This window comes from Parasteatoda tepidariorum, chromosome X1 (assembly GCF_043381705.1).
Source record: "Parasteatoda tepidariorum isolate YZ-2023 chromosome X1, CAS_Ptep_4.0, whole genome shotgun sequence".
NCBI classification, from domain to species: domain Eukaryota; kingdom Metazoa; phylum Arthropoda; class Arachnida; order Araneae; family Theridiidae; genus Parasteatoda; species Parasteatoda tepidariorum.
In genome coordinates, this window is record NC_092214.1 from 80,307,115 (window position 1) to 80,323,343 (window position 16,229).

The 16,229-nt window shown below is 29.7% G+C and overlaps 1 protein-coding gene across 2 annotated transcripts in view; it reads right to left on the minus strand.

The window, feature by feature from the left end:
- LOC107446622 (transient receptor potential-gamma protein-like) overlaps positions 1-16,229 on the minus strand; it is a 324,911-nt gene that overhangs the window by 119,277 nt on the left and 189,405 nt on the right. The gene's annotated exons all lie outside the window — the stretch shown is intronic.

Sequence of the window (16,229 nt, forward strand, 5' to 3'; positions counted from 1 at the left end):
ATCGGTTGAAAACATTGCCGCACCTAAAGAGTTAAAAGAGTTTAGTTTTTTTTTTCTTTTCTTTTTGTCTAGTCCAGTGGTTCCCAACCTTTTGTGAAACATCGCCCCCTTCTTGGGGTTGGCTGACACATATCGCCCCTTTCTCTTTTTGCTCAAAAAACCATTCATTGTTGCTTGTGAGCAACCAAACAATGAAAATATGCTATGTTATTTGATTTTAATTTAAATTGTAATGCAAATAAGGAGGCACATTTATCCTGTCATTTTTATTAATTAAAAAAAAATNAAAAACTATCATTATATTCTCCCAACAGATTATGACCAGTGTATGGATTTCATTACATGATACATAAATCAGGTCTAGAAATGGAAATGCTTGTATAATGAAGGTAATATTAAAAACTATCATTATATTCTCCCAACAGATTATGACCAGTGTATGGATTTCATTACATGATACATAAATCAGGTCTAGAAATGGAAATGCTTGTATAATGAAGGTAATATTAAAAACTATCATTATATTCTCCCAACAGATTATGACCAGTGTATGGATTTCATTACATGATACATAAATCAGGTCTAGAAATGGAAATGCTTGTATAATGAAGGTAATATTAAAAACTATCATTATATTCTCCCAACAGATTATGACCAGTGTATGGATTTCATTACATGATACATAAATCAGGTCTAGAAATGGAAATGCTTGTATAATGAAGGTAATATTAAAAACTATCATTATATTCTCCCAACAGATTATGACCAGTGTATGGATTTCATTACATGATACATAAATCAGGTCTAGAAATGGAAATGCTTGTATAATGAAGGTAATATTAAAAACTATCATTATATTCTCCCAACAGATTATGACCAGTGTATGGATTTCATTACATGATACATAAATCAGGTCTAGAAATGGAAATGCTTGTATAATGAAGGTAATATTAAAAACTATCATTATATTCTCCCAACAGATTATGACCAGTGTATGGATTTCATTACATGATACATAAATCAGGTCTAGAAATGGAAATGCTTGTATAATGAAGGTAATATTAAAAACTATCATTATATTCTCCCAACAGATTATGACCAGTGTATGGATTTCATTACATGATACATAAATCAGGTCTAGAAATGGAAATGCTTGTATAATGAAGGTAATATTAAAAACTATCATTATATTCTCCCAACAGATTATGACCAGTGTATGGATTTCATTACATGATACATAAATCAGGTCTAGAAATGGAAATGCTTGTATAATGAAGGTAATATTAAAAACTATCATTATATTCTCCCAACAGATTATGACCAGTGTATGGATTTCATTACATGATACATAAATCAGGTCTAGAAATGGAAATGCTTGTATAATGAAGGTAATATTAAAAACTATCATTATATTCTCCCAACAGATTATGACCAGTGTATGGATTTCATTACATGATACATAAATCAGGTCTAGAAATGGAAATGCTTGTATAATGAAGGTAATATTAAAAACTATCATTATATTCTCCCAACAGATTATGACCAGTGTATGGATTTCATTACATGATACATAAATCAGGTCTAGAAATGGAAATGCTTGTATAATGAAGGTAATATTAAAAACTATCATTATATTCTCCCAACAGATTATGACCAGTGTATGGATTTCATTACATGATACATAAATCAGGTCTAGAAATGGAAATGCTTGTATAATGAAGGTAATATTAAAAACTATCATTATATTCTCCCAACAGATTATGACCAGTGTATGGATTTCATTACATGATACATAAATCAGGTCTAGAAATGGAAATGCTTGTATAATGAAGGTAATATTAAAAACTATCATTATATTCTCCCAACAGATTATGACCAGTGTATGGATTTCATTACATGATACATAAATCAGGTCTAGAAATGGAAATGCTTGTATAATGAAGGTAATATTAAAAACTATCATTATATTCTCCCAACAGATTATGACCAGTGTATGGATTTCATTACATGATACATAAATCAGGTCTAGAAATGGAAATGCTTGTATAATGAAGGTAATATTAAAAACTATCATTATATTCTCCCAACAGATTATGACCAGTGTATGGATTTCATTACATGATACATAAATCAGGTCTAGAAATGGAAATGCTTGTATAATGAAGGTAATATTAAAAACTATCATTATATTCTCCCAACAGATTATGACCAGTGTATGGATTTCATTACATGATACATAAATCAGGTCTAGAAATGGAAATGCTTGTATAATGAAGGTAATATTAAAAACTATCATTATATTCTCCCAACAGATTATGACCAGTGTATGGATTTCATTACATGATACATAAATCAGGTCTAGAAATGGAAATGCTTGTATAATAAAGGTAATATTAAAAACTATCATTATATGCTCCCAACAGATTATGACCAGTATATAGATTTCATTACATGATACATAAATCAGGTCTAGAAATGGAAATGCTTGTATAATAAAGGTAATATTAAAAACTATCATTATATTCTCCCAACAGATTATTACCAGTGCATGGATTTCATTACATGATACATAAATCAGGTCTAGAAATGGAAAACGACCTAACAAGCTATAAGACTATTTTTATATTTAAAAAATACCAAAATATATCTCTACTTGTAATTAGAACCCTGGAAGAAAATAAAAAATACCTGCACCAAAGGCTTAAAGACATGAAATATGATATAATTATGACACGTAGTACATGACTAAATATATAGCTGCCCCATATGTATTTAGAAACGTTTCCAAATTTTTTACAGTGTATGATTGCAGACAGAGGAACAAAAAATGATTGCGGAAAACAAGCAAGTCACTTAACTAAATGTTTAAATCCAGCCAAAATGTCCATAGAAAAGAAATCACATTTTTCTCGACAGAGCTGGGCAAAGAGACATAGAAAGAAAAATTTCATCCAACTTAAGAAAAGTGATTTTTATAGAAGTTGTATTCGTCAGGATTTGTATATCTGGTCTACAGCTATTTGACTAGCATGTCTTTCCTTCTTGACAATTTGTTGTTTATAGTTTGAGCTTCTCTGACAAACATTCCTTCCCAAAAACCTTTAGAGACAAAAAAAACCCTCAGAGATAAAAAAAAAATACCTAACTATGCAATGCACGCAATAATACAAACCAGAAGTAAAATCTTGCCAAATAAGCGTTTTCTTTGAAAATTAGGAACCATGTATCTTTTTTAAAAGATTAAAATCTAAATTATTCTAAACATTGCCTCAATATTTACCATAATCAAATGATAGAATGTATATCTCATGAATAAAAAAAAAAGAGTTTATACTATTATTTATTTTTATGTTTCAAGAAAAAAATAAAGTGTTCAAAAATATCACCACCTAGGATAAACAACAAAAAACAAGCTGTAACTTTTTAATCGGAACTTTTCTAGAAAAGATTGTTATGCTTTATTGAAATATCTTGAACTCATCTTGATGATACTGAGGAACAAATTTCTTGTAGCACTTGATCTTGCCTGATTCGGGTACTGGGATTTCAAATATTAAGTTATTTTTGCTTCTTAAGCAACAGATTTTTCTTAAAATGACATTTTGAGTCTACTTTTTGTCAAAATGTACGAGCTAATAATTATATATAATAGGGGGTCGAGTAAATGTTGCGAAAAACTTCGAGGAAAGTAAGGGCGCATCATTAGGATTAAATTTTCATTGAAAAACATTCGAAATGTCATCGTACGCGACTACGGATGTTTCCTTTATGTTGATTTGTTTAGAAGCATTTAAAGAAACAGTTCATGATAGGGAAGCTTCTTTAGTGGCGTATAACAATATTGTGGTCATAGGTTCTGAAGCAATTTTAACTCTAATGATAGGTTCTAATACTCCTAGAAGATTTTTGCAACATTTCTGAGACATTTATTTCACATTTATTATATGAAACACTTTGAAAACTTGTACATTTCGACAAAAATGTCATTTAAAATCAATTTAATTTGGAGAGAGAAACCGATTGAAGATTTGATATTAATGACGCAAGAATATTTAAGATGCATTAAAAAACTGACGCAAGAAAAAAAAACGTTCCTCATCGAAATTCATATTGTATCAAGCTCTGTTCACGGAAAATATATCTTACTTGAAAATATGCTGCACCTTATTTGCCTATCACCAATAAAAACATGGTTTAATCTTGAAGAGACTTGGTGTTAGTTTATTTAACCAGATAATTATTATATTTAATCATTTAAAGGAATCTTATTTTATTTAACCAGTTAATAACCTCCAAGAAATATTTAACGCTTATTTCAAAACTTTTCCAAAACTTAATTTTGATAAATTTCAGGTTATCAATATTTTTTTAATCTTTTTTATAAGTTGCCCGTTTAATAGAAAGATTCCAAAGTGCTTTTTAAATGAATTTATAAACATTTATTGTAAAGTTTATGTATTTCGTAAGATTAAAAATGTGGTTTCATGTCTATGCATTAAAAATCAATGAAAGGAATTTTTTGCCTTTGATTATCTTTAGGTGTAAAATGTTTTCGAATTCATATGTTTCGCAACAAACATAAACTTCAAATTCTAAAAATATATGAAAGCAAGGATAAAAATTATTAAAGCAAGAAAAAATATTTTCAGCATATTTCGACGCTACAAAAAAAGCGTTTTGTGTTGATCATCAAGAAAACAATCACATTGTTTCAGCAACTTTCTTAAAAATGTACATTTGTTTTCATTATCCTCTTCTTTTGAGAAGGCACATTTTTTTTGTTTCCTTAATGAGATGCAAAATTATCAATTCTGAATCGTCAATTTACAGTTACCAAACTGTAAATATTTTCATTTTTTCTACAAACAAATAAAATCCTTACAATCTAAAAATAAATAAAAAAGCAATAACTGAAATCAGAGAAAATACTTTTCACTTATTTTTACGCAAAAGCATGTTTTTCAGTAACCTTCAAGAAACAAACTCAATGTTTTAATATCTTTTTCGAAAAAATGTTTGTTTGTTACACTAATCCTCTTAACTTGGATAGCCTATTTTTAATTTGTTTTTGCAGTAGGATGCAAAATTATAAAAACTGGGTCAACATGAAAATTTTTTAATAAAAAAAAACTGACATATAATTCTAAGAAACTGTTCGAACTCTTTACCTTAATGATAGTGGGAAATATAATCTTTACAATCCAAAAAGAAATACAAAAGCACCATTTGAACTAAGAAGAAACGCAGTTTTTGCTCATTTCTATTAAAAAGAAACAGCGTGTTTTTTTCTAACCAACGAAACAGGAACTCACTGTTTAAGTTTTTTTTTAAATATATGATTTTTCTATTTATCCTCCTAATTTGCGAAGTATATTTTTTAAATTTATTTCTTCAATAAAATGCAAAATATATGTATGGGTCAGCATGAAAATTTTTGAATAAAACTAGTTAACGTAAAGCTGAAAAACTGTTCTAACTCTTCACCTTAATGATAGTTGGGAATATAATCCTTGCAATTGATGCAGAACAAGGAGTCCCAAAATAGTAAGTGCGCCAAAAACATCGATAAAGTGAGCCAAAGGGTGAGTTTGGTGAAGTTCCCTCTTGCTGTTGGGGTTGCACCCATTTAGGAATCGGTAGAAGGGTTGCCTAGCGGTTGAAAGGTGACTATGCACGAGTGATGACGCCCTGGTGAGTAATTCTAGCTTCTCTCCCCCCTGTAATCTAGAAATGTTGTTTAATTGTATTCAAGATATTTTAATCATTAAATTTAAATTGAACTTTAAATATGTGTTATCTAATTTTAACTCAAATTAACATGATACATACTAAGGTCATCTTAATGAAGTTGTATCACAATCCAAAAAGAAATACAAAAGCAACATCTGAACTCGGAGGAAACGCATTTTTTGCTCATTTCTATTAAAAATAAACATCGTGTTCTTCGTTAACCAACAAATCATGAACTCACTGTTTAAGTTTTTTTTTTTTTTTTTTTTTTTGAAAATATATGATTTTTCTATTTATCCTCCTAATTTGCAAAGTATATATTTTTATTTATTTCTTCAATAAGATGCAATATATATGTATGGGTCGACATGAAAACTTTTAAATAAAACTAGTTAACACAAAACTGAAAAACTGTTCTAACTCGTCACCTTAATCATAGTTGGGAATATAATCTTTACAATCTGAAAAAAAAAAATACAAAAACAACACTTGAAATCAGAAAAAAAAAACACACTTTTTGCTCATTTCTATTAAAAAAAGCATTGTGTTTTTCGCCAACAAACAAAACAGAGATTCACTGTTAATGTTTTTTTTTTTTTAAGTATATGATTGTTCTATTAATCCTCTTAATTTGCTATGAATATTTTTAATTTTTTTCTTCAATAAGATGCAAAATATATGTATGGGTCTACATGAAAATTTTTTAATAAAACTAATTAACACAAAGCTGAAAAACTGTTCTAACTCTTTACCTTAATGATAGTTGGGAATCTTCAGTAATTTTTCATCCAGAAGAGAATACTAGATTCTTTCCCCAAAGTTATCAAGGGATTCTTTAAATACTTATCCATCAATTCCATGGATTCTCGAAGCATTCGGCTGAGGCCCAAATCTAATGGAACTTCTGACAACCATAATATTTTTTTTGCTACCTTTGAGTACGTTTTATTTTCGCTGGAATTTCCAAAGATCTTTCGAAGGGAAAATGCTTCGTAATTCAAACCAGATTGCAAACCTCCATTTTATTATTCGTGATCTATTCAGAGATAAAAGAATATTCTTTTCCTTTTGAATTTATAATGAATTCATTTTTTAATCAATAATAAGATTCTTTTAACTATATTTCTTCCAAGCTGTATTGTATTTCCTCCATATCAGCAAGCGCAATTTATTAAAAAAATTTCTTATATGCCATATTCTGCTAAATCACCCATGGCCGCTGTTATTTTGTAAATTCTTTTAAACCCCCTATCAAAATGGCGCCCTCCAGCCGATCACATTATGAGTACCTACAACTATACGGCAGTGATTAAGAACTTTAATGAATTCTAAAAAAATCACTATTGACAAAGGCGTGACTGAAAATGTAAAATCAATTTGATTGCCTGGTGAAGGTTGGAGGTCATAAATTGGATTGCATAATATTTCGATGCATTTCAATTTACAATAAAATGTTATGAGAAAATTAAATTCCAATCTCAATTATTGAATTTATGTTTGAAAAAAAAGGTGGTTGTTGAAGTGTATTCTAGAATATGCTCTTATAAATGCACTATAAAATTTTTTTCGAGAATACCACCAAGAGATGGCATTATGGGTCATTCAAGGTGTTCTTCTGATTTATAAAAAAGGAGCGGTGCGATATAATGTCAAAGTACATTGTAATGTGTTACTCCATTTTTGCAGATTTTGTAACGTAAAATATTTATAATATTTGTATGCAAAATTATCCCCAATAATATTTAATTCAGACATTAAATGCTAAAACTGTGTGAGTTTAATGTTACCATTTATCTTTTCAGATAAATTTGAACTTACTTTACAGCAATACTAATACACACAAAATTTTCAAGATTAACTCGTTCAAATTTCCTTGACCAGGGAATAAACTTTTGTTCAATGAGGATGACAATGGGGATTTTCTTTCATAGTTAGAAGTAATATCATCAAGTAATTTCTATTACGAAAAATGTCGTCATGCGTATTGCAGTAGTAGTTTCTGTTTGACGAAATATTTCATCCTAACCAATTACCAGGCAAATAAATAAGCATTAAACTTAATATAAACTTGTTTACTAATATCAATTTCAAATTATCATATATCATACGTTTAAAATCTTAAAAATACCTCAATGCAATAAAGAAGTTTAATCTTTAGTAACAATTGAAAATAACTAGTTTAAAAAATTATTAATATTCAACATACACATTATGTATTGATCTTATGTAAATGGTGTTTATAAAAGAAAATACTCTGAATTTAAATCAATGAGAACCAATTTAACCTTGTGATATCCAATGACTTTTTAATTTCTGAAAATTTTTCCCCAAGTTCAATCAACAATAATAGTTGAAGTTTTAATTAAATTAATATTTTTACTTATACAAAATAGTTATTGTATATTATATTAAGGTCATCGGGCTACCGAAGCGGGAGTGCCATTCCCCCTGCAGAGGATCAAAATTGTGATGGCATGTCTTCGGATCATCCTCAGGGATGTTTTCCAGACTGTCGCCAGTAGCCCATTGTGCAGCTCTAGTGCGACGTAAATGAACGACAACAACTACTACAACAGCATATTAAATTAACAAATGTTCTTTAGTAGCAGCGAAGGAACACAAAGTGCTAATTTCATTGTTGATTCCGAAGCAAATGTTTAAAACATCTTTTGCAAATATGTTCTTATTTTTTTTAAAACTGTTGTACAATGCAATAAATACGTATGATGATTCGTAATGACAGCAACTTAATAAATATTTTTTACGAGTCTCTAAGAATAAATAAAAGAAATGAAAATATCTATACATTAGGGGTCGCAAATTAATATTTGAGCAGGGAAAAAGTACTATCGGAATCCTATGAATCATCACTAAGGAAATCCTATATGATTGTTGAGGGAAAATGAAAAGAATTTAAAAGCTCTAATTTCATCAAATTTTCAAATTTGTTTGTATGTTTTGATCAAATTTGTTTATATGTTTTTAGTCTATCAGTGGTGATACGTTAAACTTTAACAAATATTTAAAAGATGAGATTACAAATACAATACTTATTGGGTATACTTTCTGACTTAATTTTTAACAAGGATTCTAAAAAATATATACTAATTCATATTGATTAAGGGCTATACTATTTGAAAGTTGAAAAACAAGAAAAATATTATTAGGGTTGAAATAACTTTCAATTTTGAGTATCAGTTGACGTATAATCAATATTAAAAAATAAATAAATAAACGAAAATGTGTTTTGAAATCAGTGGAATTTTTCCTCATTATAAACGGAATTAATTATAGTAATTTGTATTTAATAAATATAATAAACACGTAACAAATATTAAATAGATTTCCTTAAATGCATTGCTAACATTAAATCTACGAGAAAACTACTAAATAAAAGAATTTTTAAAATTAGCTACTACTATCAAAACGTTTGCATCTCAAAGCATAAAAACCGCTGGACTATGAAAATATGTTATAATTTCATAAAATGTAAAATAAAGAATCTTCTACAACAGTTTGCTACCACTCAACTAACAATAGTAAACAAAGCTTACCTACATCCATAGTTGTATAAATGTTAGTCCCGCTGTAAAATAATAGTAAGATGCTGCTCCTAGTAAAATACCGAAGTCACGCATCACTGGCTGCGAGCAGTGAGTAAGTGGGCGACTACTTTGATCAGGCTGCGAAGAGACCAATGGTGCGCAGTATCGTTAAACTATTCTTTCTACACAGTAAAGTGCTCGGTTTTCGGCGCAAGGTGTCGGGCTACCAAAGCATGAGAGTCATCCCTATTGCAGAGGATAAAAAATTGTGGTGGCATGTCTTCGGATCATCCTCAGTGATGCTTCCCTGGCCGTCGTCAATAGCCCATTCTTCGTAAATAATGTATTACTACTGTATAAACGTACGAAAAAACAAAAAAAACATACAATGCCACTCATGAAAAATATTTTGAAAAGGGAAAGACAAGAAATATGAGTTGAAACTGTATAGTCATTGATATGAAGGGGTTTCACTCCCCACCAAACGCTTTCAAGCGTTAAGATAGCGGGTTTGAATCCCTTCGATACTTTGCCATGCTGTCCTTTTTTCATTCGTGATATTTGTTTTCCTACTGAATAAGGGTTTGAACACACATATGGATGTTGAGCCTATATATGTGTTGTTATCAGATGAGTGGTGTTATCATCTATACCTGCATGAAAAAGAAGGATCACTTAGTCTACATTTACTAATTGAGATATGTATGTGGTGACAATTTATTGCTTTTCCTGTCCTTCATTAAGTTATGTTTCTCAGCTAAAGGCAAAGATAAGTCTCGATGACCAGTTCTTGTTTTATAAAGTGTTGTCACAGGATCTTAACTACACACTATTTACACAAGTCCTGAAACTAGGCAATTGATAATAGGCTTCTGATGGCTCTAACCCAAAATGTTTCGTCAAATATGCACAATTTCTGAAGGTAATTTCTTCGTGTCATTCGCATACATCGTGCATACCAGATCCATGCACATCGCTTATAAGCAGACTGCATATGGAGGAAGCAAGTGGAAAGTGAGACGGGAGTCATAAAAATTTGAGTTTTTTAATGCCAGCTGGAATTAGATTTGCCTGTTTGTCTCTCACTTTAAAATGTGATCCACCCTGCATTGCTAAAAATAACAAGATTTCAGAAATAACGAAACAACAAAGGTTGTGCTAGTTGTAGTTGTCTGTTTTCACAACTGAGAAGTTCTATTCTACGAATCTTTACCAATTCATATTCGTGGTTTCCGAAAAGGAATCGTATTTACAAGTCAATGCGGATAAGACTCTGTGCATTTGACGTAATGTTTTGTTAGAGTAGTAATAGTAATGGGGATGCGCTTATTTCAACAATGAAATGAAAATTGAACTGCAATATTGATAAACACATATATATTAGTAGTTAAGTTCAGTTGCATTGTTTGCTTCCATCATGAGAGTCAAAGGAGATAGGGCTACACTCAACACAGATCAGTCTTATCGATCTACGTTACGATACGACGTAATAAGTAAAATGTAAAAAATAAATAACTTGCATATATTCGAATGATAAGTCTATTTACCAGTCATATTTCCATCAAAAAGTATGCACACAAGCTTTAAAAACTTTATAAAAATTACAAAATAAATTTCGAAATTACAATTATAAAATAAAGGAATTTAAAAACAACCATGATCTCTTTTATGAGCACGTGACAAGTAATAAATAATTTTAAACCTTATTCGTCAAAGAATGCAAATGAAAATTCTTGTTTAGTAGACGACCCCTTAATAGCTGTTAGACTCACTTTTACATCAAATAAGAGCATGTAATTATAAAAGAAAAGCAGTGTAAAAAAATAACCGTTATTGAACGCTTTGTGATTTCTTAGTAATTAAATTAAGCTGAGAAAAGAACACATGCGAGACACAAAAATAAATGTAGAAGACCCCCTTGGGAAAGAGAAATTAGGCAGTGTTCTTCCACTCGTCACGGGACATTTCGTGATGATGCTATCTTATCACGCTAAGGCGTAAATGAAAGTGTACATCATCCTTTGAAACAACACTTCTGCTTACCTTCCTTTTTTGAAAGATTTCTCTAACATCATTTTCTATATAAATTCCATATTCTTTATTCACTTGTCGAAATGATATGCTATGGGAAAGTATCTTTCGTTGAATGAAAATTTAGGCTTTCATAATGATTTTGGTAAAATTAACAATAAATTATGGCTTTGTGATAAGTAATAAAATTCATAATTCCTTTTTTTGAAAGCTTTCTCTAACATCATTTTCTATATAAATTCCATATTCTTTGTTCACTTGTCGAAATGATATGCAATGGTAAAGTATCTTTCGTTGAAGGAAAATTTAGGCTTTCATAATGATTTTGGTAAAATTAACAATAAATTATGGTTTTGTGATAAGTAATAAAATTTATAATTCCTTTTTTAAAGGCTTTCTTTAACATCATTTTCTATGTAAATTCCATATTCTTTGTTCAGTTGTCGAAATGAAATATTATATGCAATGGGAACGTATCTTTCGTTGAATGAAAATTTAGGTTTCATTACAGAGTCAAATCGATATAATTTTCTGTTTTTATTTTAAAATTATTTTTCGATTTAAGTTAGGTTTTTTCAATCCTTGTAAAAATGATAAACTTTTTAATATTTCTAAGCGCCAAACAATGTACGCAATTGATTAAGGACAGCGCCAAACAGTGTACGCAATTGATTAAGGACAGTGCCAAAATATTTATTGTACACTACGAGAAAAAGTATGCACAAAACTACCAGAATATAGTAAAATTTATAGCTTTTGAAGGACCGCCAAAATGCTTGTTAAATTTTACCTAAGCGCTTTGATTATGATTTTGGTAAAATTAACAATAAATTATGGTTTTGTGATAAGTAATAAAATTTGGTAATTTTGTCATGAAATCTTAGAGCATGGCATAAGAAACATTTATTCGGTTAAATTTACCTTTCAGTTTTGCAACTTTTACTAACTGTGTGAGGACAAGTACTTTAATTTTTGAAACCGGAATTTCGGGAAAACCGTTTATCACATAAAGGGAAAAATTACTAAATAAATTGTTTATATACTGTATATTTTAGTTTTATTACACAGAATTATGTTTTTCTTACCAGAAATATTACCATTTAGTGCAATAACTTTAATACAATTTTCTCATATTTGTGTATGAGATATTCAGAATGATTTGTGACAATATGCTCATTTTGAAAATTCTTGTTAGAACATTTGTAGCAATTATATGTTTAAAATAAAAACAAAATTTTGAAAAAAATCTTCCTCCCTTGCAGGTCTTTTGAAGGCATGATCTAATGATGTTTCTGGATCTTTTTGGTTAAAACTAGTTAGCGTTAAACGAAATAGTTTTAACAACAAACTAAACTGTCGTATCTGCTATTATTGAATGGTATAGGATATCTTGCTAATTAGATGTATTATCAATTTCATTTGCCAAAAGAAATACAAATCTATGTAGTAAATTTTGCAGGTCTTTCGGGACAGCCCCGATTTTCATTTTTTTAGTGGTAAAATTTCAAAGAAAGATTGTACTAGTTAGACACCTTTGCATTCCGTTCTCAACTCTGGCGCACACAGGGCTTGAATCTAACACATCAATCAAACCTGGCGAAGTTCTATCTTTCAGGGCTCTATCTTTTTACAGCCATATCAGTAATGTCCAACAATTTAGATCCAGTTAGACGACGTGAACAACGCCTGAGCTGGCACATCTTTCTTCAAGTTTCAACACCACTACTAACGAGAGAGGACTTTTAACCACAACAGATCTAAACAAGCCTCCTTCCGAGTATAGGCGTGGCTACTTAACTGGCCGCCAAGATTAAGTCATGATGATATCTCGCTACTGGAGCAATTTCGAACCTAACGTCTCATATACATGTCACCGCTAAATTAAAGAAATCAGTTAGTTTATCTAGCTAATGTTCAGATTAACTAGGCTGATCCATAGTCGATAAAAGTATTTCATTTCAATAGGTGACTTGCAAACTACCTAGATAATCTACACAATAGTTTAAGAGGTTGACCTTAACGAGGCAAATTAATTACTGTAGACATATTTAACTAGAAAAAAAAAAGTCAAGCATAAAAGCGTTACTTTGAATTATCTTAGCTTTTTGGATTCATTTCGATTGATAACTTTTAAAATTAGACATTTGGACCCAATAATTTAATCAGGAAAGCAATCAATACTCAAATTTATTTTAATTCTAATGCTAGCTTTACTTTAGGCGCATTCCACCATATTTCTTGAACTGTTTAAAATATTTAAAAGAATATTTTTTTTCATTTGGACTTGATTTTTTCAGAAAAGGAAAAAAAAACAATAACATATAATTTTAATGCTGATTTCATATGTTTAGTTTAAAGAATTTAAATAAGCTGATGTATTATTGTTAATGTATAAGTTAATGTAATGTATTATTTACTGAAAATATAAATTAAGAAATTTAAACACGAACGTTTTATTTTCTTCCCTACATTTCTGTACAAGCAATGAATCGCAAACTTGCGTAACTAAGGATATAAATTTCAATGCTTAAAAAAGAGTCAAAAGTTGTCAATACCAAAATATTGACAATTTTAAAGCATCAAACTAGTAGATTGAAAATTCTTCTTTTTAATGAATTAGAAAGCTCTAGAGAAAACACAAAATAATGTCTCAGGTATATTTAATTTCCAATTTTTCATACTTTTGTTATTAATAGCATTAAAAATATTTTTAACCATTATCCACTTTTAAAATGTGTCCCAAAAATTGACAGTCGTTGCTGGGATGTACTATAAATTTTTATTCAGCAATAGTTTCTTTCTGGATAGTCTTGTATTACTCAAAAGAATCAACCTTATAACCAACTTAAAGTACTTTTTTTTGTTGCTTTTTTCAGTAAATACTATTAAATAATTTTTTTTCGTTAATCTGCTTACAATTGCTCACCAACCCTCGATGCAGTTTTTTTCAAAGAGCTTCACTTTAGTTTTATTTAATACTTCAGCTTTATTACATTTATTTATTTTATATAGATTTTAAATATATTAAGCCTATTACTTGCAATCACTCGCCAACGCAAATAATTGCGTGCACAATTTTATACCTCGCTTACTCGGTCCCTTCACAAGCTAATCAAAGTGGCCATCCACCAACTCACTGACCGCAGCCAATGCAGCTCATAACGTGAACATATACATTGACTTGACTCGATGATCGACTGGAAATGACCAAAGATTACTGAAACGTGATTTGTGATTTCATACTATGAGACTTTATTGTGGTATGCATTTGTTGTTCAAGGGGGTGACAGGTTGTTTTATCAGAAAGAGTGAATATTTTCATTGGTGAAAAACAATAAAAAGTTGAATCAAAGTTTTTATGTCCACCGACGAAAATCACAAGAAAAACGGCGATAAAGAATTTTTTTATAATAATTATTGTAACATTTTAAGCTTTCCTTTAAACAGTTCTACCGTAAAGTACTCAACTTCGCACGCAGGTCACTTTATTAACGCTGCCAAAGCAGAGGAGCCATTAACTCTGCAGAGGATCAAAATTGCGATGCCATGTTTTCGGATCATCCTCAGGGATGCTTCCCAGACGATCGCCAATAGCCCATTATGCAGCTCTAATACGACGTAAATAAAGTACCTACCCACCCATAAGAAACTAGTAAAATGAATACGCTTTGGTATTTGAGAAAGAGAATAACATTTCGAATATTTATTGTATCTTGTAACATTTTCTGATAAAAATAAAAGCCAACATTTCGAATAATTTCTATGATACTTTTCTTTCATATGGATTTTATATCCTTTCTTAACAGACCATTGACGTTCGATGTGCGTGACTTTAAACTCATTCTGTATTTACTATTTTGAAAAACATTTTTACAGTTTTTGTACGTTTAATTACTTGTTACGTGAGTTTTTCGCTGTCATCTTTTTCCCCCCCTTAACTTGAACCATAACTCTTTGCTTTATATCATTCTTTCATATCTCTCTCACTTTCTTGCTCAATTGGAATAGACAGATAAATCTTTATGAACTGACTGTTGCTTTACATCATTCTTTCATATCTCTCTCACTTTCTTGCTCAGTTTGAATAGACAGACAAATCTAGCCTTCTCAAAAGTCAAAATCAAATTAAATACAGGAAATTCACTTTTCATTGATCGCCAAGGGGTAGTCTTCTCTTTATGAACCGAGTGCATTGGAAATTATTCTTTTATTTATTTAAATTATCTTGATATTTCGTTAGTTTTGTATTTTTAATAATTAGTAATTTATAATTTAATTTAATATTTTTTGAGTACTTTTAAAAATATACACATTAAGTATAAAAGCGGTTTCAAAGCTGCGAGTATACTTTTTTTTCAATTTTTTTCGTTTGTAAGTGGAATGAAAAATATGTTATAACAGCACAGTTAGTGCCATTTATTTGCTCTATCCAGCATTTTTGTGATTTTTACCAAAATTTGAGGATATGGAATGAACAGACTTAATTTTTCATTAAATTAGTATGATTTATAATGATAATCCGTGTTTCCATCTATAACAATAAAAGCATATATATAAGAATACAAAATTATCATAAAGAAAGTTTTTTTGTTTCAGTTTCACAGTTTGAAAATCCTTGTTACAGCAAAAACCAAATTTGTTTTATTTTAATTTCGTCAAAAATGCGTGGTATAACCACTGTAAAAACCATATCACGCAATTTTTAGCGGCTAACATGAGTAATAAATACGAGCAGCGCCACAAGAAAAAGCGGAAGTAAAGACGACATTCTTAGAATTTTAACCTATTTTTAATCTGTAAACACTTAATTCTAAAACTCTGTTTAAGAAATGTTTTCTTTTAATAAAATTAATATTTTACGTTATTATATAATTAATACGTTATTATATTACATTTAAGATTTTTGCAAACAATTTTACAAGA